The sequence below is a fragment of the Macaca mulatta genome, chromosome 6, assembly GCF_049350105.2.
Source record: "Macaca mulatta isolate MMU2019108-1 chromosome 6, T2T-MMU8v2.0, whole genome shotgun sequence".
Classification (NCBI taxonomy): Eukaryota; Metazoa; Chordata; class Mammalia; order Primates; family Cercopithecidae; genus Macaca; species Macaca mulatta.
In genome coordinates this window covers 74,026,912-74,054,334 of record NC_133411.1, presented here as the reverse complement: position 1 = coordinate 74,054,334, position 27,423 = coordinate 74,026,912, and the positions used below count along the sequence as shown (strand labels likewise).

Here is a 27,423-nt window from a genome sequence, read left to right as displayed (position 1 = left end):
TTAACATAAAAGTCCTAAGAATCTATGGTGCACTTTTTGTTTTGTTTTGTTTTTATAAGATGGAATCTCACTCTGTTACCCAAGCTATAGTGCAAGAGGGGCAATTTCAGCTCACTGCAACCTCTGCCTCCCGAGTTCAAGCGATTTTCCTGCCTCAGCCTCCTGAGTAGCTGGGATTACAGGCGCCCACCACCATGCCTGGCTAATTATTGTATTTTTAGTAGAGAAGGGGTTTCACCATGTTGCCCAGGCTGGTCTCAAACTCCTGACCTCAAGTAATCCCCCCACCTCAGCCTCCCAAAGTGCTGAGATTACAGGTGTTAGCCACTGCACCTGGCCCACAATGCGTATTTTTTTTTCAGTTCTGAAAAACCTCATTCTTTGAGCAAAGATATTCCTGCTAAAACTGTTTCACATTCAATTATTAAACTTTTGTGGGACATGCCAACCTCAATAAATAATCACATTTGTAGTATATTTATCAAGGTAAGTGCTATATATTCATAAAAGCAAATTAACACAAAAAAGAAACAGTATGAAGTAGTATTTACAGGACTATGAAAAAAATCAAACTAAAATGTTACAATGTTTATCATTTTCATTAAATTGAATCCTCAAATGTGATGTACTCAGGTCCATATGTAACCAAAACTGGACTGGCAAGATTAAGTCTGACATGTAACAAAGGGCTCCCTCACTTTCTAATACAGTATAGTACTCTCATCTGTTACTCTCATCTCTTGTACAACATACTTTCCCAAGAGTCAATGCACAGACTAAAATGACTAATTTTCACCAATTCCTACATGTTTTTCAAGCACAGGACACAACCTCTGCAACAGGAGTTGCAGCTCAGCTTTTCTTCCTTCTCCTCTCCCCCACAGATTATTTTCAAAATTTATTGAAAATAATCGAGAACAATCTGAGGTGAGAGTAGAACAATCTGGGGTCGGGAGGGTAGATTACATGCACTTTTAATATATCATCTCAATCAAAGACAAGCTGATTGCCTCCACACATCATTATTACCCAACTGTCAGTCAGCAAACTAAACCCAACTTGCAGCTACTGTGTTCTTTGGTCACCAGAGTTTTAAAAGGAGTAGCTGGTAGGGAAGTAAAGAGTGTAGGGAAACCAACATTCTGAAATCAGTAAGTTTTACATTTTAAAAAAGAATCCAGGTCTATAATGTCTGGAGGAGGGGGGGTCTAATTTCATGTACAGGCACAAAAGAATGTCGAATTAATGTTCTACAATCCCCCACAGCCTAAACATTCCTAGCTTATATGCAATATGAGACGTGTTGGCTTTTGAATGTGCCACCTCTGCTTTATAGCTAAGGACTGACAACCAAAAACTATTCCCAGATAATCCATGTCTTAATATCAGTAAGCTTCTAGTTTCAAAACAACTGGAAAGAAAAAGTTCACTTGGGTGGCTGAGTAAAGTAGAACTATCAAGAAAAGCTTAGGAAATAACTGAAATCAAATCTCCCCACAATGTTTGTATTATATTTTTTTTAAAAGCATAATAAATCCCAGTTGAATTTTCCCAAGGTAGAGTATTGTGACTTGGATGACCATTGTAGTTTTCAAGAAACAGAAATGTAGCAACATGAATCCCTTAGACCTAAACAACAGTGGCTCCAGCCCTGGATTCCTTGAGTTACGGGGTACCACTCCAGCTATACAACCCTCCCCATGAAGCAAGGAGTCTATTGCGCCAAGAGGACTTGTCTAACTGGAGCACATGTTTCATCCCCTAACGCTACATCATTCTGTGGGTATGCAGGAACCTAAAATATCTGCCCAGACAGCCCTCAACAAGCTTCCAAAGCCTCTTTCACCAGATCAGTCCTCCAGAAAGAAAACTATACCAACTAGACTCTTGTATCCTTAGGCTTGAAGGCTACCAAGAGGCAACTGTATGCAGAGGGTGTGAACAGAGTTGAACATGTTGCTTGGGATGTCTATATAGGTCTGCCCAAATACTCAATTGTGGTAACAAGCAGTGAAGAAGGGAGAAGCAGAGAGGGCTGTGGACCAGAAGCCAGACAGTAACTTTCTACCACCACAGTTTGACACGAGAAACTCCAAAGAGTTTGAAAACACTAAATTCTAACCTGGCCTCCCAGGGTCTTATTATGGTATACTTATGAAGGAAGGAGGACGAAACTTTTTTTTTTTTTTTGGCAAGTTCTTTCTTAAGATTGATTTATAACTTTTAAATCAGACGTACAGTATATGAGACTTCATTTGTACTCTTGTTCCTAGACCCACAAAAGCTAAGGGCAAGCATGTCTGAAAGGCTTATTTCTCTGAATCACCTCAATCTAAATAAAGCACTTAGATAAGATCCTTTAAGCTAATAGTATTCACTAAACTGTAAACCACAAGTTCTATGAGTTTCAAATTAAGACAAATTAATATACAAGGTATCTCTAAAGTCAAGAAGCATAAAAAATTTTTAAGTATGCTAGCTACATATTCATATAACATGCTCATTATGTTCTTCTTCTATTTCCATATACCTTTTCAGGGAAAGTATCTCTAAGTTTAAAGCAGTAAGTCCAATTGTTAATCTAGGGAAAAAAAAAAGTAAAACAAATACACAAGCCAGGAGCAGTGGCACCAACCCATGGTCTCATTATAGTCCCAGCTACTTGGCAGGCTGAGGTGGTAAGATTACTTAGGGCCAGGAGTTTGAAGCTGCAATGCACCATGATCATGCCTATGAATAGCCACTGAACTTGTGCCTGGGAAACATAGTGAGAGCCCCTCTCTTTGAAAACTAAAAATAAAAAGTACAATACAGTATTTAACCTGTTATTCCAGGCTTTGTGGACTCTCTGTAGTGTATCTATTGTGCTTCCCCCCGCCCAGATTAATAGAATATACTGCTTCAAATTCAGCACCAGTGAAGGGGTCTGGAAGTGGGGGGGAAAAAAAAGCTAATGATTCTTTATGTGAAAATATAACAGATATAAAAACAAGAGTATCGTGTGTTTTCTGACTTTTCAGGTATATTGTACAACTACACTTAGGGCCATCTGTCTGGGAGTCATCCTACAGAACATGAGTCCTAACGTCTGAAATGTATTTACATCCTATTGGGAAAATCACACAAGTAGAAAATCTATAAATGCAGATTCAAACTTGCAAAGGTAAATCCATGATGACATGTAGTCCAAAACTTGCGACAGTTCCAAGAGAAAAAAAAAAAAAGAGAAAGACAGGAAAATTAACATCATAAGGCACTTAACAGCATACATGTGTCAGACACAAATGAATCAGTCTTGATACAACCTCCAATTAAATTTCAGCAAAACATCACTTTTTATATGAATTTGGTATTAATGAAAATTTAAATGTTATAGTTTATGTATAATTAACTTGTGCTGTTATAATTGTACACAGTCTAAAAACAAGGATTTTATACATAGCTTTATGAATGGAGATATTTAAGTACCATTATTTTGAAAATTCAACATTGAGGTGGTATTCCTTGATTTTTTGTTTTTCATTTAATTAAGGTCAAAAGTTTACAAAAGTTATAAAAGTTTAGGGAAAATTAAAATAGTTATGGTGACTAAGCCTACTGAATTACCACTCATTGCAAGGGTCTCTGCAGAGGACCTAAAAATACACAATATTTCTAACTTCAAAATTACAGAAGTTATTTAACTGAACGTATCAAGGCCTCACGCCAGATTTATCATTCAACTGAAATTCTTTATCTTAATATTATTTTTTCATTCACATAACAAATACTTATTGAGCACTTATTATGTGCCAGATACTGCTCAAGGTTGTGAGGTAGAGAACAAAGCTAAAATTCCTACCCTCATGAAACTTATTTCTAATGCAAGAGAGAGATACGCAATAGTCTAACTAGTCTAAATAACTAAATAAGGTAAACTGCCGGAGAGGGAAAAAGATGTGAAAAATACTTAAGAGGCCAGCAGTCTTTAGAATTAGCATATCCCTCATCATACCAATTTTATGTTCACTTGAAAAATTCACTAATGGGGTTAAACTGAGGGCTTCCACTGGCGTGTCACCAGCATTTAGTCTCTATATAAAATCCAGCTACAGTCAAGCACACACTTGATTGGTAATCAGTACCTTCACAAAATCTACCTTCTAATGTAACAGCACAGCAAGAATCGGGATCCAGAACCATCTTATAGATCAAATGAATTTCAAAAGTGTAAAGTGACTGTATTTCATTGCCCCTTTTTACTATTCTTTAACGGCTTAAGTTTTTACATGAACTAGATATAAGCCCTCTTACTATGCCATATTCTCTTTCATATGTCAATGACATACTCCTTAAAAGACAACTGATCCTACAGGAAAAAAAATTACATATGAATGCTAAAATTACTAGTCAAACCTTTAGGGAGAAATAGTATTAAAATATCTCCCCGAAAATATCTATGTGGTGGTTTAAACATGCCTGCAAATTATTTGGTACTTCTCTCTCAGGAAGGCAGAGTTTAGTTCCCCTCACCCTAAGGGTGAGCTGGGCTTCTAACAGATACATTACGGAAAGGTAAAAATAGTAACAGTGGAGAAACCTGGCAGAAACCACCTTACCCAAGTGACCAAAGTTCAAATCACCAGTAATAAATAATGTTAATATCATATACTCTTCTTGATATGGTAAGAAGAGCACTTCCCTTGTGTGATATTCTTCCTAAAAATCCACAATCTAGTATAATCAAGAAAAAATCAGAAAAACCCAAACTTAGGAACATTCTACAAAATGTACTCTTCAAAAATCAAAGTCATGAAAAACAAGGAAACACTAAGAAATTGTCAGATTGGAGGAAACTGAAGACCTGAGGCCGGGCGTGGCGGCTCACGCCTGTAATCCCAGCACTTTGGGAGGCCAAGGCGGGCGGATCACGAGGTCAGGAGATCAAGACCATCCTGGCTAACACAGTGAAACCCTGTCTCTACTAAACATACAAAAAATTAGCCGGCCGTGGTGGCAAACGCCTGTAGTCCCAGCTACTCGAGAGGTTGAGGCAGGAGAATAGCTTGAATCTGGAAGGTAGAGGGTGCAGTGAGCTGAGATCGCGCCACTGCACTCCAGCCTGGGTGACAGAACAAAACTCCATCTCAGGGGAGGGGGGAAACACCTGAAAACTGGGCTGGGCAGACATTTTAAGTTCCTGCATATTTTAGTGGCTCATGCCTGTAATCCCAACACCTTGGGAGACGTAGGCAGGAGGATCATTTGAGGCCAGGAGTTTGAGACCAGCCTGAGCAAGATAACAAAACCCTGTCTCCACAAAAACGAAAATTAAAAAAATAAAAAACATAAAACTAAATACAACATGGTCTCTTACACTGGATCCCAAAATAGCAAGAGGACATTTGTGGAAAACTTGATGAAATTCAATAAAACTCTGTAGTTTAATTAATAGTATTTTATCAAGGTTAATTTCTTAGTTTTGATACATGTACCATGTCTATATAAGATGTTGATACATAAGAATCCTCCGGACTATTTAGCAGTTCTTCTAGAAATATATAATCACTTCAAAATAAACTTTTTCTAAAGGACAACTAATCCAGGTATTTAACTTATTGTGAAAAAGGAATGGCTGAACATTAGCTGGAGGAATTATGTCTGACAGCAGCACTCATATCCCAACATTCAACCATTTAGTGTCAAACAACACTTCACCTCCTTCAATGACCAGAAAGTGGGGTTTTCTGCTTGTTTTTTAGCTAGTACAGTCAAACAAAGTGAGACACTACTCTGCTCGACATTAAATATTTCCTGGAACTAGGACTGAGACTCAGTATTTTTTTTACAGCACAGATGTGACTGGTAACTATTAGAAAGCCTGAAAATCTCCTCATATTCTTTGGTGTTTCAGGGGTCTTCAAAGCACTTGCATTAAATGCCAGGAGTAGATCTATACCTGACTCCTGAATAAACTATAAACTTCATAATAATAGCAAGTAGCCCTTGTGGAGAAGAAAGGGACTTCTACATAAATATAAATTATTTCTCAACTTTCTTAATATGATACTAAACATACCATTTCCTCAACTGATTTTGCATCAAGAAGCAAAACATGGCCAGGCACGGTGGCTCACACCTGTAATCCTAGAGCTCTGGGAGGTCAAGGCAGATGGATCACCTGAGGTCAGGAGTTCGAGACCAGCCTTGCCAACATGGTGAAACCCCGTCTCTACCAAAAATACAAAAATTACCCTGGCATGGTGGAAAATGCCTCTAATCACAGCTACTTGAGAGGCTGAGGCAGGAGAATTGCTTGAACCTGGGAGGTGGAGGTCGCAGTGAGCTGAAATGGGGCCAGTGAACTCCAGCCTAAGTGACAGAACAAGACTCCGTCTCAAAAAAAAAAAAGCAAAAACAGAATTCCAGTATTGATCCTCTCAGTAGGAAGTAAAGTCCTGAAATTGTCTGTTACTCAGGTAGCAAAAATCAAAATTAGAATGATGATGTTTAGAGGGGTAAGCAATACTGTTTCCATAAATGGCTATGTCTATGTTATCTTTAGGTCAAGTTAGAAACAAAAAAATCTACCCTTGTAAACTTCATTAGCCTATCTTCACATATAATTTATCTTCTCTGAGTGTTTTGTATATTTTACCCTTCTCTTTTTATTTAAATAGAAAAAAAATCAGCTGGACTCAGTTGCTCACACCTTTAAAGTCCAGCACTTTGGGACGCTGAGGCAGGAGAATCATTTGAACTCAGGAGTTCGAGACCTGCCTGGGCAACATAGTGAGACCTTGTCTCCACTTAAAAAAAAAAATTAGCCAGTCATTGTAGCCCGCACTTGTAGTCCCAGCTACTCGGGAGGCTGAGGCAGGAAGATTGCTTGAGCCTGGGATACCCAGGCTGCAGTGATCAACCCACTGCATTCCAGCCTCGGACACAGAGCAACATCCTGTCTTTAAAAAAAAAAAAAAAAAAAACAAAAACTCACGAAAAAGACCTTGACAGCTATAGAATATGTGCTGTAAAATCGTTCTCAACAACACTGCCCATTCATTACTCAATAGCTCTTACATAAACAATGCGCACTTTAGAAATTATTTAAGTTTTTTTTTTTTTTGAGATGGAGTTTCGCTCTTGTTGCCCAGGCTGGAGTGGAATGGCGTGATCATGGTTCACTGCAACCTTCACCTCCGAGGTTCAAGTGATTCTTCTGCCTCAGCCTCCTGAGTAGCTGGGATTATAGGCGCCTGCCACCATGCCTGGCTAATTTTTGTATTTTTAGTAGAGACGAGGTTTTGCCATGTTGGCCAGGTTGGTTTCAAACTCCTGACCTCACATGATCCACCCGCCTCGGCCTCCCAAAATGCTGGAATTACAGGCGTGAGCCACCACACCCAGTTTATTTAAGATTTAATGCAAGAAAAATATTTGTCTTTTCTGGAGAATTTGTGACATATTTCTTCATTTAGGGTAATGAAAACTCTGGCTCCCAGGAAGCTTAGCTAAATTTGATGTTTTATCACAGCAACTTAATTACTTAAAAGTGATACATTTCTTCACTTCTTTCCTTGGATCTGATTTTCTACTTCTATTAACTATGTGTTTACATCCTATTAAGTGTCACCTCAAATCTCATCTGTAAGGAGAAATGTTAAAAATAATAATGAAATTGAACATACAGGGATCTTATTTTAAATGATTCTACTGAAAATACAAAAATTATCCAGGCATGTGGTGGCATGTGCCTGTAGTCCCAGCTACTCAGGAGTCGGAGGCAGGAGAATCGCTTGAACCAGGAAGGTGGAGGTTGCAGTGAGCCAAGATGGCGCCACTGCACTCCAGCCTGGATGACAGAGACTCCATCTCAAAAAATATGGATCACAGACGGAAATGCAAAACTATAAAACTTTCAGAAAAATGCACAAGGGAAACTTTTCAGGATACAAAAATAGCCAAAAAGTTCTGGACTTCACAACAGAAGCACAATCCATAAAATAATAATAAATGGGATTTCATCAAAATTTAAAAACTTTTGTTCTGCAAAAGATGCTGTCAGAATTAAAAGACAAGGTATGGAATGGGAGAAAATACCTGCAAACTATATATCCAACAAAGGATCCATATAAAGAACTCTCAAAATTCAGCACTTACAAACAAAAAAAAAAATCCAGTTAGAAAATGGGCAAAAGATACGAAGAGAATATACAGATGTTGAATAGCACAGGAAAAGATGTTCAACATATTAGCCATTAGGAAAAGGCTACCATGAAATACCATATATTTCTTCTCTATAAGAATAGTTTTTAAAACAGTCAAAACAGAACAAAAAAACAACCAATTGCTGGCTAGGATGTGGAAAAACTAGATCCCTCATACACTGCTGGTGGAAATGCAAAACAGTACAGCCACTGTGGAAAACACTCTGGCAGTTTGTATCCCATACAACGCAGCAATCATACTCATACTTTTATCCCAGTGAAAACTGGGATGTTCACAGAAAAACCTCTACATGAATATTCACAGCAGCTTTGTTTCTAATAGACAAAAATTGACAACAATCCAGATGACCTTCAACATGAAATTATTCAACAAATTGGTAGTACACGGATGCCATGGAGTACTACTCAATAAAAATGAACAAATTATAGCTATAAGCAACAACTCTGGAATCTTCCAAGTAAAAAGCCAGTCCCAAAAGTCACACACTATATGATTCCATTCACTCCTTCATTTATTCATTCATTTATGAAACTGAGTCTTGCTCTGTCACCCAGGCTGGAGTGCAGTGGTGTAATCTCAGCTCACTGCAGCCTCGACTTCCTGGGATCAAGCAATATCCCCATCTTAGCCTCCTGAGTAGCTGAGACTGCGGGCACACACCACCACACCCACCTGATTTTTGTATTTTTGTAGAGACAATGTTTCACCATGTTGCCCAGGCTGGTCTTGAACTCTTGAGCTCAAGTGATCTGCCCGTCTCAGCCTCCCAAAGTGCTGGGATTACAGGCATGAGCTACCATGCCCAGCCTGATTCAATTTATATAACATTTTTGAAAAGACAAAATGCAAGGGGTAAAGGGAATATAGGAGGGAAATGGGTGTAGTAGCAAAAACAAACAAACAAACAAAAAAAACAGGTGATCCTTGGGATGACGGAACTATTCTGTGTCTGACTACCAAAATTCCAATATCCTGGTTGTGAAATTATACTATAATTCTGCAAGATATTACCACTTGGGGTAACTGGATAAAAGAGACACAAGACCTCACTGTAGTAGTTCTTAAAACTGTATGTGAATTTATAGTTATCTCAAAATAAAAACTTAATTTCAATGAGAAATCTGAAGTGAAACATATTTATAAACTGGTAGTAGAGAGATCTGAATTTTAACTTTATTTTTATTTTAAAACGAAAATTAGCTAAGGCAACTAAAATATCCAATAACAATTAGAAAACTACATAAAACAGTTTCTATATTTAAGTTTTAAACTGAATGGCTAAGCAGTTTTTAAATTATAAATCCAAAGACACTTTTTGAGAGAGGAGAAAAAGGGTGCAGTGTTTGAAATATGGCAGGCAACATGGACCCAAAACAAATTACCAGCACCATAAAGGAGCTCCTAGATCTCCATCAGGCTCATCCTGGATGAAGAAATTTATGTGAAAATGAGAAATGACCAAGAACTTAAAAGCAGATTACAGGCATGTGATCAACATTTAAATGACGTTGGAAGAAACTGTGACTACTATAGAAACTGATAAAGAAACAGATAAAGAGATATATAAATCAATGAATATTCCAACATTCTTTGTCCATGGAGATGGTGTTATAGTAGTTGCCTTCCACTGACAGCCGGCTGAAACAAGGAATTTATCCTGTATAAAAAATACAAGACTTGGTACAATGGCCTATTTAAATGTGTAAGACATTCAAAAGAGAAACCTGCATACATTTTGAAATAAATGATTCCAGGATTCTTCCACTCCTGAACTGAGAAGATCTGCAGATAACTCACAACTTCCTAAGCTAAGAGGTATTTTTATTTTTCTCCAACTATTCCAATAAATGTGACCAAGATACCGAATTTTTTCAGTTCATTTGCTCCACTGTTCTTACAATTTCTTTTTTTCTTTAAATTTGATGTTTGCTTTTTGATTTAAAAAAAAAAAAAAAACTATCAAGAGAGTAAAAATAAAACCCATAGAATGGGAGAAAATATTTGCAAATCATGTATCTAATAACAGACTAGTATTGAAAATATATAACTACTACAATTCAACAACTAAAAAACAACCCAATTCAAAAACAATGAAAGAATTTGAATAGTCATTTCTCCAAAGATATACAAATAGCCAACAAGGACATATGAAGATACTCAACATCTCTAATCATCAAGGAAATGCTAATCAAAACCATAATGAGGCCAGGTGCAGTGGATCACACCTGTAATCCCAAGACTCTGGGAGGCCAAGGTGGATCACATGAGCCCAAGAGTTCGAGACCAGCCTGGCAAACATGGTGAAACTCCATCTCTACTAAAAATACAAAAATTAGCATGGTGGCACATGCCTATAGTCCCAGCTACTTGGGAGGCTGAGGTGGGTGGATTGCTTGAGCGTGGGAGGAAGAGGAGATTGCAGTAAGCCGAGACTGCACCACTGCACTCCGGCCTGGGTGATAGAGCAAACTCTGCCTCAAAAAGAAAAAGCAAAAACCAACAACCACCATGATGAGATACCACCTCACACCCATTAGGACTGTTATTATCCAGGAAACAAAATAGCAAATGTTGGTGAGGATGTAGAGAAACTGGAACTCTTGTATACTTTTGGTGGAAATATATAATAGTATAGCCACTGTGGAAAACAATATGGTGGTTCCTAAAAACATATATATATATATATATACACACACATACATATACACTAAACATAGAATTACCATATGAGCCAGCAATTCCGCTTCTGTGTATATATCCAAAAGAAGTGAAAGCTGGGTCTCAAGGAGATATTTATCGACCCATGTTCATACAGCATTATTCACAATGGCTAAAATGTGGCATCCACCCAAGTGTCTACCCACAGATGAATGGATAAGCAAAATGTGGTATATACATACAATGGAGTATTATTTGATCTTAGGAAGGAAATTCTGACATATGCTAAAACACAGATGAACCTTGAGGACATTATGCTAAGTGATTTACGAGGTACTTAGAGTCGTCAAAATAATAGACACAGAAAGTTAAATGGTAGCTGCCAGGGGCTAGGAGGCTTTGGGAGTTATTATTTAATGTGTATAGAGTTAAAGTTTTGCAAAATGAAAAGAGTTCTGGAGATGAATAGTGGTGAAGGGTATACAATATGAATGTACTTAACACCAGTGAAAAATTCACTTAAAAATGGTTAAGATATCTTATTTATATTGTATCGCAATAAAAAAGCTCAGAAAAAAATATATAAATCCAAAAAAGGGAAATTTTAAACACTGCGGGGAAGCTTTAGTGGAAATAATGGTACTTAAGTTGGACTTGATGGATGAATAGGATGTATAGAAAGAGGCCAACTAAGAGCTGTAGAACAATGACTTTAAAAAAGTAATGATGGGGGACCTTCTACTTTCATTTAAATCATTTCTCAGAATAAAAACACACCTACATTCAAATTTCAGTTTTCCAGAAATTGTGAACATGGATTACCAAATGTTGATAAACATTTTTAAAGAAGTGATAACTTTAAAAATCTGCTTCCAAAAATTCAGTATGGGTAATTTCAACAACAGTAATACATTATTCCCACATATGTTGTCAGTAAAAAAGTAATCTGATCTCAGGTAATGCAAGTGCCTGATTAGAGTATTCCCAATTCCTCCTTCTCATCCCTTCTAACATTCCTGTCATTCATTTCACTCATCCATAAGCTATAATCACTGAACAGATTGTTGCCATTATCAGCAACAATCATGTATACATTTATCAAAACCCACAGAATGTACAACACAAAGAGTGAAGCCTAATATAAACAATGGACTTTAGCTAATAATAATGTATCACTACTGGCTCATCAATTCTAACAAATATACTGCATGAATGCAAGATGTTAGTAATAGGGGAAATGGAGGAGGAGGAGGGTATGGGAATTTTTTACACTTCTTAATTTTTCTGTAAACCTGAAACTACTCAAAAAACGTAAAGTCTATTTTTTTTTTTTTTTTTTTGAGACAGAGTCTCGCTCTGTCACCCAGGCTGGAGTGCAGTCGCGTGACCTCAGCTCGCTGAAGCCTCCGCCTCCTGAGTTCAAGCCTCCCGAGTAGGCAGGATTACAGGCATGCGCAATCACACCCGGCTAATTTTTGTATTTTTAGTAGACACAGGGTTTCACCACGTTGGCCAAGCTGGTCTCGAACTCCTGACCTCAAGTGATTCGCCTGCCTCAGCCTCCCAAAGTGCTGGCATTACAGGCATGAGCCACCACACCCAGCCTTAAGTCTATTTTTTAAAAACTTGAGATCAGGAAGAATTACACACTACTCTAAGGATAAATCTTTCTCTGCAACTTCTTGGCTCAAATATTGATATAAACTTTTTTTGTAAATTAAGCTGTATCCAGTTATTTCTAAACTAAAAAATAATTATCTATAACAAACTGGTGTCCCCCAAAAAGAGGGTGGAAAAACAGGTCTATCAACCCAGAATTTCCTCACTTACATGAGCCCAAAATTCTTTTTCTCTAACACCTATTAAAAATCTTTGGGAAATAGTATTACTCTAAAGAAATTGTATTCTTCAGAACATACCTAGGAAAAAGCTGGTATAACAAAAAAAAAAACCAACAGAGTCAGGAAATTTGGATTTGTTTTTCTAATCTGAGTTATGTCATTAATAAGCTAAATTACCTCCATATTTCACTTCTCCAACTGGTCTAATAGCTTCCTATTGTACTAATTAAAAAGAAAAAAAAAAGAGAGGGTACTCCAGTCTAGTCATAATGCAGTGATACAGTGAGTATGAGGAAAACATCAGTATTCTGGGGAGGACACCTATCATTTACACAAAATTATCTGTTAAATATATTACAAGAAAGAGGGCCGGATGTGGTGGCTCACGCCTATAATCCCAGCACTTTGGGAGGCCCAGGCGGACGCATCACGAGGTCAGGAGATCAAGACCATCCTGGCTAACACAGTGAAACCCCATCTCTACTAAAAATACAAAAAATCAGCCGGACGTGGCAGCGGGCGCCTGCGCCCCAGCTACTCGGGAGGCTGAGGCAGGAGAATGGCTTGAACCCAGGAGGCGGAGCTTGCAGTGAGCAGAGATCGTGCCACTGCACTCCAGCCTGGGCAACAGAGAGACACTCTGTCTCAAAAAATATATCTTACAAGAAAGGGTAAGGTTAAGGTCAATGAAACACATGGGACAAAAATAAACCTTTGGGTATAAGTAGTGACAAAGATCCTTTTCCTTGTCACACATTTACATGTTTATCATACATGTAAATTATATAGAGGTTACTATAATAATCAAATAAAGGCCCAAAATAACTGTCATTTAATGATATACATAATTACAGTCATCCCTCAGTATCTATGGGGGATTAGTTTCAGAACCCTCACATATACCAAAATCTGAGGATGCTCCAAGTATCCCTCACATAAAATGGCGTTGTATTTGTATATAACCTATGCACATATATACCTTAAATCATTTCTCCCATATACCTTAAATCATCTCTAAATTACTTATAATGCCTGAAACAATATAAATGCTATATAAATAATTGCTATATTGTTGTTTATTTGTATTATTCTTTATTGGTTTTTGTTTGTTTGTTTTGGAGATGGAGTCTCACCTTGTTGCCCAGGCTGGAGTGCTGTGATGCAGTCTCAGTTCACTGCAACCTCTGCCCCCCAGGTTCAAGTGATTCTTCTGCCTCAGCCTCCCAAGTAGCTAGGGACTACTATTAGCCACCACACCCGGCTAATTTTTGTATTTTTAGTAGAGATGGGGATTCACCATATTGGCCAGGCCGGTCTCGAGCACCTGACCTCGTGATCTACCCGCCTCAGACTCTCCAAATGCCAGGATTACAGGCGTGAGCCACCATGCCCAGCTATTGTATTTTTTTAATTGATTTTCTTCTCAAATTATTTTCAATTCATGATTGGTTGAATTCATGAGTACAAAATCCGTACATATGTAACCTATGGATAAAGTGGGCCAGCTATATTACTGTACATCACACTAAATACTAAGCAGTTCAAAGAAAATGTTTATAATTGGTATTAATTTCTTAGAGATAAATAAACTAGTTCAGGAACAACAAGGTTCAAAAGGCCGTTCTCATATGACTGATGACACCTTCAAGGGGCAGAAGAAGAGTAAAAGGGAGCAATTTCCACTTAAAGAATCAGTTCTGGGCGGGCGCGGAGGCTCACGCCTGTAATCCCAGCACTTTGGGAGGCCGAGGCGGGAGGATTACAAGGTCAGGAGTTCGACATCAGCCTGGCCAATATGGTGAAACTCCGTCTCTACTAAAAATACAAAAACTAGCCAGGCATGATGGTGTGCACCTATAGTACCAGCTACTTGGGAGGCTGAGGCAGAAGAATCGCTTGAACCCAGGAGGCGGAGGTTGCAATAAGCCCAGATCGCACCACTGCACTCTAGCCTGGGCAACAAAGCAAGACTCCGTCTCAAAAAAAAAAAAAAAAAAACAGAATCAGTCCTAGCCAGGGCAACAGTGAGAACACATCCTGTGATCGCACCACTGACTCCAGCCTGAGTGACAGAGCAAGACCTGTCTCAAACAAACAAACAAAAAAAAAAAAAAAATGTATTCCTGCTCATGAATCTATCACTATACACCCAGAAAATACAAGCATATCAACTAAAATACTAAAAGCAATTTTTCAAAAGTCATCACTAGAGTACAGTAGATAATAAATATGAAACTCAACTGCTTCCTTTAAATAACCAGATAATACAATTGATGAAATAGCCTCATAAAAACAGAAGCTCTTTCCCTCCCTCCAAAATGTTTTTAGAAATAAATATAACAAAAATATAAGTTTCTTAAAAATAACAAATATGCATATCAACAAGAAACACAGATATGACAAGATGAAAATCATAAATGCCACTAAAGGGCATCAAACATCAAATAAATGGGAAATCTATCTTCCTAGAAAGAGATATGCTATTGCAAAGTTATCAATTATCTTCTAAATTAGTCTACAAATGCAGACCCTCTCACTCAACATACCACCAAGAATTATTTTTAGAAGTTGACAAAAATGATTCATGTCCACTTGGAAAATTCCTTTAGAAGTAGAGTAACAAAGCAGCACTTCCAGGTATTAAATATACAATGAAGGGGAGGGAGGTCAAAATAGCATAGTATCATAAAAAACACAACAAATAAAAAAAGAAAATCCTGACATAGTATAAATATATTTGGGGATTTACTACTGATAAAGGCAGTTTTTTAGAGGTAAAATGATTATATATGAAAACCACAGCTGGGCGCAGCAGCTCACACCTGTAATCCTAGTACTTTGGGAGATTCGAGGTGGAAGGATCACTCAAGCCCAGGAGCTGGAGACCAATCCTGGCAACATAGTAAGACCTCTATTTCTATAAAAAATAGAAAAATTAGCTGGGCGTGGTGGCATATGCCTGTACTCTTAGCTACTCAGGAGGCTGACGTGAAAGGATTGACTGAGGCCAGGAGCTCAAAGCTGCAGTGCAGTGATCATGCCACTGCACTGCATGGGCTGTGACAGAGCGAGACCCTTCTCCAAAAAAGAATAAAAAAGAAAAACACAACTGCGTCAAAATCACTGCACTCATACTGAAATTGAGCAATTATCTCCACAAATAACTTGCCCAATGTAAATAATAAAAATACTGGATTTCTTCCATCCCCCTTTCACAGTTGCCTCAAGAATTACTAAGGAATGAAACATTTCACCTAAATGTACTTTATCACGGAATTAAAACTTGCCCTTTTACAGTTTGGAATTTTATCCCTTTAGAAATACTTCAGAAATTAATTGAACTGCAGAGACTTCTGGCTCAAAATGTTTGAACAAATGTTTACCTTAACTTCCTCACATACATAACATGGAAACAAAACTAGTTCTCACTGTTAGAGATAAGTTACAAGTATGGAAAGGAAGGGGAATAAAAAAAACTTAAGAGTGAACCTTGTGGTGCTGGATTAGAATTGCATAATAGAAATATGCGGATGCTCCTCGATTTACAATGGATATACATTTGGACAAACCCATTATTTAAGTCAAAAGTATCATAGGCTGAAAATGCACTTAGTACCCCAATAAAACTCCTGGTAAAGTCAAAGTAGTATAAATCAGGGACCATTGTATATATTTATAGATATACAAATAAAAATAGATGTAAATATGTGTAAGTACATAAAAATATTTCCTAGCTTTACATATGAAGAGGGCCTGAGAGTAGCAATACCCGAAGAGCAACAATGAACACAAGCCCCCAGATCTTGGCTTCTAAGTACCATTTTCCACTAAAAACAATCAGGAAAAGTAGAAGATATGTTAGAACATCTAATTGTGCTAAAAGAAAAAAAAAAAAAAAAAAAGCAGTGCTCAAAAAAGGAAGAGATATCAAAAACAAAAAAGAAAATAAGCCAGGGGATTCTCATTGGCCAATCAAGAACAATTTGAGCACCAAAATAAATAATAATGGATTGTGTCCCTGTGAAGATAAACCTAGGTACATGCAAATAAGTGAATTCAAAATATGACAAAACAAAATATTTACATAGTTTCAAAGCACCTACCACAAAATATTAATTAATTACAAACAGGGAATGAATACCTTAAAAAGGGCAAGTCTGGCAGCCACAACTTTAATCACATAAAGTGAATACCATAACAGGACAAACTGAAATTGCCTGCCACCTGATAAGATGTAATAAGAAGAATGCAGCATCACTTTTATGATAGCCCTGCCGAAGATCTAATCATAAAAATCTAATCAAAGATCTAATCATGAAAAATATCGCACAAATGAAAATTGAGGGATATTCTACAGAATAACTAGACCTGTTATCTTCAGATCTTCAAAAGTGCCAAGGCCTTGAAAGAAAAGAGAAAGAAATTATTCCAGATTGAAGGAGAATGAAGAGATGACAACAAAATGTAACACATGATTCTAAATTGGAATAGTTTGCTGTAAAAAACATTATTGGGATAATTAATGAGGTTCAGATGTTAGTAATATATTCATGTTAACTTTCTGATTTTGATGGTAATTATGTCATTATATGCAAGAGGATGTCCTTGTTTGTAAGAAATAAACATTAAAATATTTAGGGGTGACAGGCTGGGTGCGGTGGCTCACACCTGTGATCCCAGCACTTTGGGAGGCCGAGGCAGGGGGATCATGAGGTCAAGAGATCAAGACCATCCCAGCTAACACAGTGAAACCCCGTTTCTACTAAAAATACAAAAAATCAGCCAGGCATGGTGGCAGGCGCCTATAGTCCCAGCTACTCGGGAGGCTGAGGCAGAAGAATGGTGTGAACCTAGGAGGCGGAGCTTGCAGTGAGCCAAGATGGCACCACTGCACTCCAGTCTGGGTGACAGAGTAAGACTCTGTGTCAAAAAAAAAAAAAAAAAAAAAAAAATGTAGGGGTGATGACAGGGCATCGTGTTAGCAACTTAGTCAAATGGTTCAGGGGAAAAAAACGTTCAAACTTTTCCATATGTTGGTCATTGTTTCAGAAATTAAAATTTAATTTAAAAATATCTATAGCAGTGCTGAAAACGTGGGAAGGGTATACCTACAGATAAGAACAGAAAGGAATTTATAAAGAATACAAAGTAGATTGGGGTCGGGGAAATAACAAAATGCAATATACTTGAGGAACCAGATACCCAAAACAAGAAAGTGGCATCTCCAAAAAAGATGAGTTTTCTTAGCAAGAAGGATTAAGACAAGTATATACTAAGCAGTCAGCCAGAGAGTAAAACCACAGTAGAACACTGTGTAGCTAAAGCCTCTAGTACAGCTCTATGTACGTAGGAGGTATGACACTTGGACAGCCTGAGTATGAAAAAAGAAGACTGCCTCCTGAGGAACAGTACGCACCTGTACCAAAAAGTCAAGCTATCCACATACCTTCAAAGAGAAACTCATTAAATATTTCTCCCTTTCCTCTTCTAAGCAATCACCAAAGCCAGAAGAAGGATTCATTGGGCTGGGAACATACATTTAAATAACCAATACAGTGGAGACTAGGTCATCAAATAAAACTTTGACTACCATGAAAATCTAGTATTGGAAGAAAACACAAAAAGCATGACAGATACACCAAAAGCACAGTAAGATCAAATTTTCTGTACTATTAGTAGAATAAACAAAAGACAATGTTAAAAGAACATCTCAGAGATTAAAGGTTACATGTAGACCAAAAATAAAGCTAAAAAAACAAAATTGGGCCAGGTGCAGTGGTTCATGCCTATAATCCCAGCACTTTGGGAGACCAAGGAGGGAGGACTAATTGAGACCAGGAGTTCAAGACCAGCCTGAGCAACAAAGCAAGAACTCATCTCCACAATAAAATAAAAACATTAGCTGGACATAGTGGTGCATGCCTGTAGTCTCGGCTGAAGGTGAGGTGACAGGACAGCTTGAGCCCAGGAGTTCAAGGCTGCAGTGAGCCGTGAGTATGCCACTGCACTCCACCCTGGGCAACACAGTGAGATCCTGTCTCAAAAAAATAAAAATAAAAATCAACTTCTATGAATAACAAGAATTCTTAGAAACTCTATTCCAAAAACAAGTAACAAAATAACTGAAAACAAATGAAAATCAAGTAAGTGGGCTAAAAGATCAAGCTTCAACACTCTCCCAGAATCCAATACGAACAGACAAGAAAAAAATTAATTAATGAAAGTTCCATAAATCCCAACTTCCACCTAAGTTCTTGAAGTGCAGTTAGTTCGTAGGCCCTGGAAGTCCACAGTCTCTAGAAGTCCCTGAGACACTTTCAAGGAATCTTCCAGGTCAAAACTGTGTTTATAATAATATTGAGATGACATTTTTCCCTTTTCCATTATATTTACATTTTACAGTGATGTTGCAAAACCAATGGTGGATAAAACAGCTAACACCTTTACAAGAATAAAGGCAATGCCTTCAAGCTGCACTAGCACCACTACATATTCCCAGGTTTATTTTTTATTTATTTTTATTTATTTTTTTTGAGACACAGTCTTGGCTCTGCCGCCAGGCTGGAGTGCAGAGGCGCGATCTCAGCTCACTGCAACCTCTGCCTCCCGAGCTGAAACAGTTCTCCTGCCCCCGCCTCCTGAGTAGCTGAGATTACAGGCGCCCGCCACCATGCCCGGCTAATTTTTTGTATTTTAGTAGAGACGGGGTTTCACCATGTTGTCCATGGTCTCGATCTCTTAACCTCATAATCTGCCCACCTCCCCCTCCCAATGTGCTGGGATTACAGGCGTAAGCCACCGTGCCCGGCCATTCCCAGGTTTATTTCTAAATGCCACTTATATCTTTAATAAAGATATTTTGTTTCTGTATGCTACTGTATAATGAAATATGTCAACATTTCTTAAATATGTTTAACTCAATGAACCCATATTTTCCAAATGATCAAATGCACGCTGTTACAAAATCATGAATGGGTAAAATATTTATCCAAAGTACAAGATAAACTAATGGATTTTAAGGTAACAACAAGAAATAAAAAATTCACCAACATGGTCTCAGATTCAACACTGCCACAAACCTTTAAAAAAGTTACTGGTTACCAAATTTTGACGTAACTACTTGTCAAATTTTGGTCTCAAAGAGTATCTACAATTATCTAAAAAGAGTATGAAAATATTCCTCCCTTAGGCTGGGGAGGCCGAGGCGGGCAGATCACCTGAGGTCAGGAGTTCAAGACCAGTCTGACCAATACGGAGAAACCGCATCTCTACCAAAAACACAAAATTAGCCGGGTGTGGTGGACCATGCCTGTAATCCCAGCTACTCAGGAGGCGGAGGCAAGAGAATCGCTTGAACCCGGGAGGTGGAGGCTGCGGTGAGTGGAGATTGCACCACTGCACTCCAGCCTGGGTAACAACAGCAAACTCCATCTCAAAAAAAAAAAAAAGAGAAAATCTTCCTCCCTTTTCCAACCAAATACCTGTATAAGACTGGATTTTGTTCATACACTTCAACCAAAAGAACATATTGTAACAGATGGAGTGAAGAAGCAGATTTGAGAATCGAGCTGTTTTCTATTAAGCCAAACATAAGAGACTTGCAAAAATATAAAACATTGCCACTCTTTTTGCTAAATATTTTAGGGAACAATTATATTTTTATTAAAACAATGTTACATTAACGTGCAATAGCTTAGTATTTTCAAATAAATTAATTTTTTTAAATTTCTGTTTTGAGTCAAACCAAAAAGTTTGAGAACAGCTGCCTTAGGGCTATTACTATTTCTTGTAATTATGCCATATTACAACAGAGTGAACCCTCCTACAGACAAATGAAATGTACAAGGCACTTAGCCTCAAAGTAAGTTGTCCCAGATTACTTTCTAAGTTATTCAGTCGTCTTTCCATTTTTCTATTGCTTCACTGTAACATCACAGGTCATAACTTCACAATGCTGTAAATGTACCTTTCTCACCCCTTCTGGGACACCAAAGAACCAAAAACAGCTCATTATGTACATAAGTAAATGGGCTCTGAATAATAATGGCCCTAAAAGTGAAGTCCCCAGACTCTGTTATACCTGTTTTGATTAAGGAGATAAGTTTTTACTTTCTAGTTTTTCTACTACATTCAATATGCTTTTAAAGCTATAATAACCTCCAGATAAGTAGAGTCTTATTAAGTGAATTTTTATATATTCTTCTTTTCTATTGTCTTCCACACTATCACTGAAAACCTGGGAAGGACTTCATTCGATGGTATCTGAAACAAAATTTGAAGTGACAAAAATAGAGTGATAGAGTACCACTGTGCTTATTTCATGAAATCAAAGAAAGATAATTTCAAATTTTTAGGGATTCTGCGACAGAAAAGACATCTAACTTGAAAGGTAGGACAGAGAGGAAAGTACAGAAAAGAAGGAACAGAGAAATAAATCTGTGTGTTTTAAGAGGACAAAAGTATAATAAAACAAGAAGATAGAGAGGATTACAAAGTCTTAATACATAAGAAGAAATAACAACCTGGTATTATCTTAACAGTTAATTTTGAAAACACTAAAGAGAAAATGGAAAACTGAGAAAACAAAGTATAAAACAAAGCAATGGCCAGGCGGGGTGGCTCATGCCTGTAATTCCAGCACTTTGGGAGGCCGAGACGGGCGGATCACGAGGTCAGGAGCTCGAGACCATCCTGGCTAACACAGTGAAACTCCGTCTCTACTAAAAATATTAAAAATTAGCTGGGCATGGTGGTGGGCGCCTGTAGTCACAGCTACTCGGGAGGCTGAGGCAGGAGAATGGCGTGAACACGGGGAAGGCGGAGCTTGCAGTGAGCCAAAAACTTGCCACTGCACTCCAGCCTGGGCAAAAGAGCAAGAGTATGTCTCAAAAAAACAAAACAAAACAAACAAACGCACGCAATATACTGATGAATATAAAGTTAAAATACTGGCATGTACACTTAGTTGAAATGCAAGGGGGATATTCAGAATTAAATGGGCTGTTAAAATAAGATCCCATAAATTTTTTCTACTGTATGTTTTGAACAGTTTTTTGAGGTGATAAACATAGACTAACACAGTTTGAAAAAGAGGGAAATGGCAAAATATAATTAAGAACGACCAGTTGAACACAGAAAAAATAGGCTAGGTAAATGAAGCTAACTATAAATATAGGAAGCTAAGGAATCAGAAGAGAAAGCTGAATAGTAGCTAGGTTTCTTTTTTACAATTAGGAAACCTAAGAAGAGGCAGCTAAAAGGTGAATCTGAAAAATGGGAGTTATCCATAAACCGGGCTCAGTGGCTCACGCCTCTAATCCCAGCACTTCAGGAGGCCGAGGTGGGCGGATCACCTGAGGTCGGGAGTTTGAGACCAGCCTGGCCAACATGACAAAACCTGTCTCTACTAAAAATACAAAAATTAGCTAGGCGCAATGGCGCGTACCTGTAATACCAGCTACTCGAGAGGCAGAGGCAGGAGAATCCCTGGAACCTGGGAGGTGGAGGTTGTGGAGAGTCAAGATTGTGCCACTGCACTCCAGCCTGGGTGGCAGAGCGAGACTCTCGAAGAAAAAAAAAAAAAAAAAAAGGAAAGGAAAAGACAAAGACATCTTTAGAGGTTTACAATAGAGATGTATTCCCAGAAAAAGAAAACGCAAGCAAGCATGTAACAGATTCGAGAAATGAATGAGCAAGGCAAAGTGTCAAAATGCAGGCAGCCAAGTAGGGTTTATAAGGAGAATCTGGATAAGCAGCAATTACGAAAAAAAAAAAAAAGAAATTGCTAGCCAGCATCACTAAAATTCTGCATAATCCCAAATACTCTGTAAGTACTGCCATAATCTATTTCCAAAACCAAAGCAGCTTAAAATCTAAATCATATTATCCATAAGCAATTATTTCAAATAAGTAATTTTGAAATACCTATTTTCTGAAACTTTTAAGCGTATTTCTTAGAGGGTACTATTTACTACTAATAGTTCAATACCAACAATGTCTAAAATAATCAGTTTTAGAGATTTACCAACGATATATGTGAAATGTATCCATAGTTATCACTTCATTAAGAGCATACAACAAAAATTTGGTTTCCATGTTTGTACCTCTATAAGTTTTTTATACATAAAGTTTACAAGAGTTTGATCTCAAATGGCAAGGAGACTTCACAACAGTACTACCTGAATCAGTCGAAGTCCTGAAAATTCATGATTACCTTCAATAAACAGAGCCTTTAAGTGTGCATTTTGTGCAACATACACTTTGGAAGCTCTCTCTATTTGCCATTTAATCTTAGAAAATCCACACCATACTAAGAAGAATATCCAAATTTTGAAGCCATTTAAAAATATTTTAACTGATGACTGTTCTTTTAACCTCTTTTTAAACCTTTGTCACAGTTTAAACAAGGCTTCGAAAATACTTACAGTTTGACAGTAGTATAAAACCTAAAATTTAAGTTAATTCAGTGATAAACTAACAGAATTCCAAGAAAACTACAAGTACATTATGCCTTGTTGAAGAGAAAAAAAGAAACACAAAGGTCAACACCTCACTTTATAAAATGTGTTGTCTGCATCGAAAAAAAAATCAAGGACTAAATCTAAAATTAGAGGTTTAAAGTCATTTTCAAGTGCTACAATACTGTTTTTATACAAAATTTACTAATAAATAACCATCTTCATAAAGCGATAATTCTCTATAAAGGACTTGCTCTATTAAGGTTTTGTTGCTTTTAAAGCCAAGTATAAGCCATATTAGGAAACTGAAGTTCAATGCCATTTATTTTGTTCAGTTCTTTCAGATGCCCAAGAATAAACTCTTTTGCAGCCTAATGATACGTTCCAAAATCATAAAGTATACGAGTTATGCACTTTAAATTCTTTGATAAAGCTAGTTTGACTTAACAGGAATTACTCGATGGTTCATAAATCTTAACAACAATGAAAAAAAAAATCTCCTGAGACCATGCCCTGGGGAGGAAAAAAAAAAATCAAAACTACTGTAATAAATAAAAGACTGCCTTTGGAGATGTACTTAATGAAGCTGAAGTAGCAAAGAACAAATTGTGAAATAATTTGATCCTGATCTTTAAAACCTATTTTTTCTCTTTGAACTAAAGAAAATCAACTCTCTCTTCGGGTTTCCGGTCATTACGTGAGACAGTACAGGCGATCTAAACATCAATATATATTCAGGATATACCTACCAACAGGTTACCAAATTTATTCAATATATATTCAGAACTACAGTATTGTATTTCACCTCCCTGCACCAAAAAGCTAAACAGAAAAAGACTAAAACACCACTGAAAAAAGCTTTGGGTTTGCTGCTATCAAAACTAGTCCCCATTGGTTCAGAAGTGTTCATAGCTCTGACTGGTGGAATGTCTGCCATGCTTCATGAATCCTGTCCCCACAGATGTAGGCAGAACCTACCACTATTTATGCAGAACCGACCAAAAACATTTGGGCCAACACAAAAATGTAAATACCATACTACTCAAAAAGCATAGCTTTTTATCACAATCACTGTGATTCCCTTGAAAATCGTTTCAAGCGTTTTACTTCCCTTCCCATATAGTCTGTTCTGAACTGCACAGAAGTCCTATCAAACGTCTTACAGGTTGTTGTTATTATTGTTTAATTATGTCTCTCTCTTTATTATTAGTCCTTACTCCTTTTTTCTTCGTAATGGATCAGTTACAAGAAAAGTCTAGTCGATACTTGCTTTCAATTAAACAAGTTATACAGCGCTAAACGTCTGAAAAAAAACAATTACACACAACTAAAGAAATATATTACCCTGAAAAACAACTAAGAATGGCAAGATTTTTTGGTTTCTAAAATCTAACTAAATATACTGATCATAGTTGGAAATAAAACAATAAAAACCTCTATATACGATTAACGCAAGCGCCAATATAATCGGTAGGAGTATAAACAAACGCGGCAGCCATCTCAATAACAGCAAATCACTCGCTGCAGCGACCAAACTTTCTTCTCAAACAGAAGGTACCAGGCTGAGCAACTTAATATACACTCTATACGTTCCAGAAAGCCAAAACTTCTGGCCCCTGGGAACAAAGGCACTCCTTCTTCGGATTGCTGAAAACTTTTTGTCCCACCGCATTCTTACAACCTCTTCCAAAAAATCCAAAGTCCAGATGGTGGGGCGGGGAGGGGGGAGAGGGGAGACAGGGGGGTTGCAGTTCGATTATTTAGCCTCTCAATTATTATCCGCTTCGATATGAAGAGAGGAAGATTTAGGGTAACTTGGAGAAAAGTGAAAAACACTAAAAGATCATCTCTTTTCCAAGTCACAAAGTCCCATGAACTTTGTGACTCAGAGACACTTTTCGTGAAAATTACCTTTCGGCGCGACAGCGTCTCAGGGCAGCTTTTTCAAGGCTTCGCTTGACATGATTTCCTTGCCTTCATTAGTCACTTTGGATCCAGCTGAATTTCTCTCTCGGGTGAGAGCGGATGTGGACTGGCCTCCCGCAGAAGAGTAGGTGGCTTTGGTGGGGGTTGGGGTGCGGGCTGGCTTCCTGGTCTCTAGTTTTGCAGGAGTTTCCCAGCCCCAACTAGGATCTCCGCCGAAAAAAAAAAAAACTTTTCACTCGTGACACTGCCCGGAATTGCAGTGCGAAACTCACTTCCTGCCTTGGCGAGAAGCAGAATCCAGCTCCGTCCAGGGGAACCCGGAAAACCAGCTCAACGCGCACCGGGGAGGGGGAGGGGAAGGGACAGCCGCCGGGAGCCTCGGGCTCCGGGCAACCGGCGCGCCCCGCACACCGGACGGCAACGGCACCCGGCCGGCGGGGGCGAGGACACTGCCCGGGCGCTCGGCGAGCCTCGGCTGCGCTAGGCCGCCACCGCTTCCTCTCTGCCGCCCCCAGAGCCGGGCGGCAGGGTTATTGTCTCGATAGAGCTTGCCGCGCCCTTCGTCCGCGACGCCGCTGCCGCCGCCACCCGGAGCCGGAGCCGAGGAGTCGGGCAGGCTCAATGGCGGCCCCCTGCCCGGGCCGTCCGTCGGGCCGTCCGTCCTTCCGTCCGTCCCTCCCCGCTTTCCCTACTCGCCCTCGAACCCTCTTCTCCCTCTCCCGTTTTCCCGCCGCCGTCCCTCCGCTGCCCTGCTCGTTCTCCTTCCCCAGCGGCGGTGGCTCCCCGAGACGCGCAGGGGGCGGGAGCAGGCGGCAGCTCTGTCTTCTCACGAGCTTGCGGGGCCGCGGCAGGGGCCGAGGCTGCGTCCCGCGCCGCCGCGCCACATTCACTCGGGCGAGAGACCGCGAGGGGAGGGAGGATGGAGGGAGCGGAGAGAAAGGAGGAGGAATGGGGCAGGGGCGGAGGGGAGTTACTGCCTCACAAGCCGCGGCGGCAACAGCGCCACCGCCCCGGCCGCGACGGGTGAAGAGGCTGCGCGCCGCGGCTCCGCGGCGGGGGCGGGGGCGGGGCGGTCTCCCGCCGGCTTCGCCCCAACCGCCAACAGCCGGGCAGGAGGCCGGCGCGGGCCAGTCAGCGCGCGGGGGCGGTGCGGGCCGACGTCGGCGGCGGGGGGCGGTGGGCCGGGGGCTGTGGGAGGGGCAGCCGGCGGCCGTGGGTTCCCGTGAAAGGCGAGCCGTGAGGCCCGCTCCGGCCCAGGCTACCCGAGGCCTGTCTCCCGCCCGCTCCCCGACCCCGCACTCCCCCACTTCTGAGCCCCCCAAGGTGGGGAACGCTGGCGACGCCGACCCTGCTGTCTGCTAGCGGCCCCGCGCCCAGCCAGGGAGATAGCCCACAGGCCTCCGCCGCCCCGGCCGATGGAGTTTCTTTGTACGACAGTAATCGGTGCACAGGGGTTGTTGGAGTCCAGCCCTGATTTGAAGGCAGCAGGTATCTTGCAGCTGCAGCACTCCACCTTCCTCTAATGGCACGCTCAGGTCGCAGGAAACCACAGCGGCAGCGCGGCGCAGCTTCCCACGCCCGCCCTTCGAGCTTGTTCCCCAACGGCGCAGCTCAGCCTCCTCCAAGTCCCAGCCTGACACCGGCGGGGAGACAAAGCTGGCGCTGAGAGGGGAAAAAGGGCCCGCGAAATGGCCTCAAGATCGTGCCTTTGTTAGAGGAAACATGGGTACGCTCCGATGCGACGCAGGCTTCCAACCCCAGCGGTTGGGTGGTGGTGCAGTCGTTGAATTGCACTGGCCCTAATAATTCAGCCTGGCAGGGTTTGCGTTTATTGCGGAGAGAGACTCTTAAGCATTCTGTCAACACATATGGCAAATAGAAAGCCTCAACCATAACATTGTACAGTTTTTGCAGTTCTTGCTTTAAATATGTTCACAGAAAAGACGGCCTTGTTTTACCCAGAGAAGGAGCGTATTGCGGAGCAAACCATTCGCCACCCCCATTCTCTGCTGTACTTAACTGTGTACAGTGATGATAATTAGCCTGTGGGTCCCTGAAGTCTCTGGTTCAGTTCTTCCGTCTGTATTCCAGAGATAATTATTTATTACCAAGTTTGAATAAAGAGCTATATCCCCTACAGACTTTTTTTTTTTTTTTTTTTTGGCTTGCCAATGGAAAGAGTTCGTAAATTCCACCAAGTAATTATTTATCAAAATGAGTTGACGTTAGATACAAACACTTGAAATAACGCCGAAGATATTCAAGTTATTTTATTCAGATTGGGAGCATTTTTAACTACTTGAAGAACTGCTGGAATTAATACAGGTATTAGG

General features: G+C 39.6%; 1 protein-coding gene across 19 annotated transcripts in view; it reads right to left on the bottom strand.

The window, feature by feature from the left end:
- Positions 1–26,091, bottom strand: part of ERBIN (erbb2 interacting protein) — a 151,116-nt gene extending 125,025 nt beyond the window's left edge. For all 19 annotated transcript variants that reach the window (XM_078004794.1, XM_078004796.1, XM_078004783.1 and 16 more), the window contains exon 1: positions 25,076–26,091. The gene's annotated coding sequence lies outside the window, so the exon portion shown is untranslated. The remainder of the gene's footprint in view (positions 1–25,075) is intronic.
- Between the last annotated feature and the right edge of the window lie 1,332 nt (positions 26,092–27,423).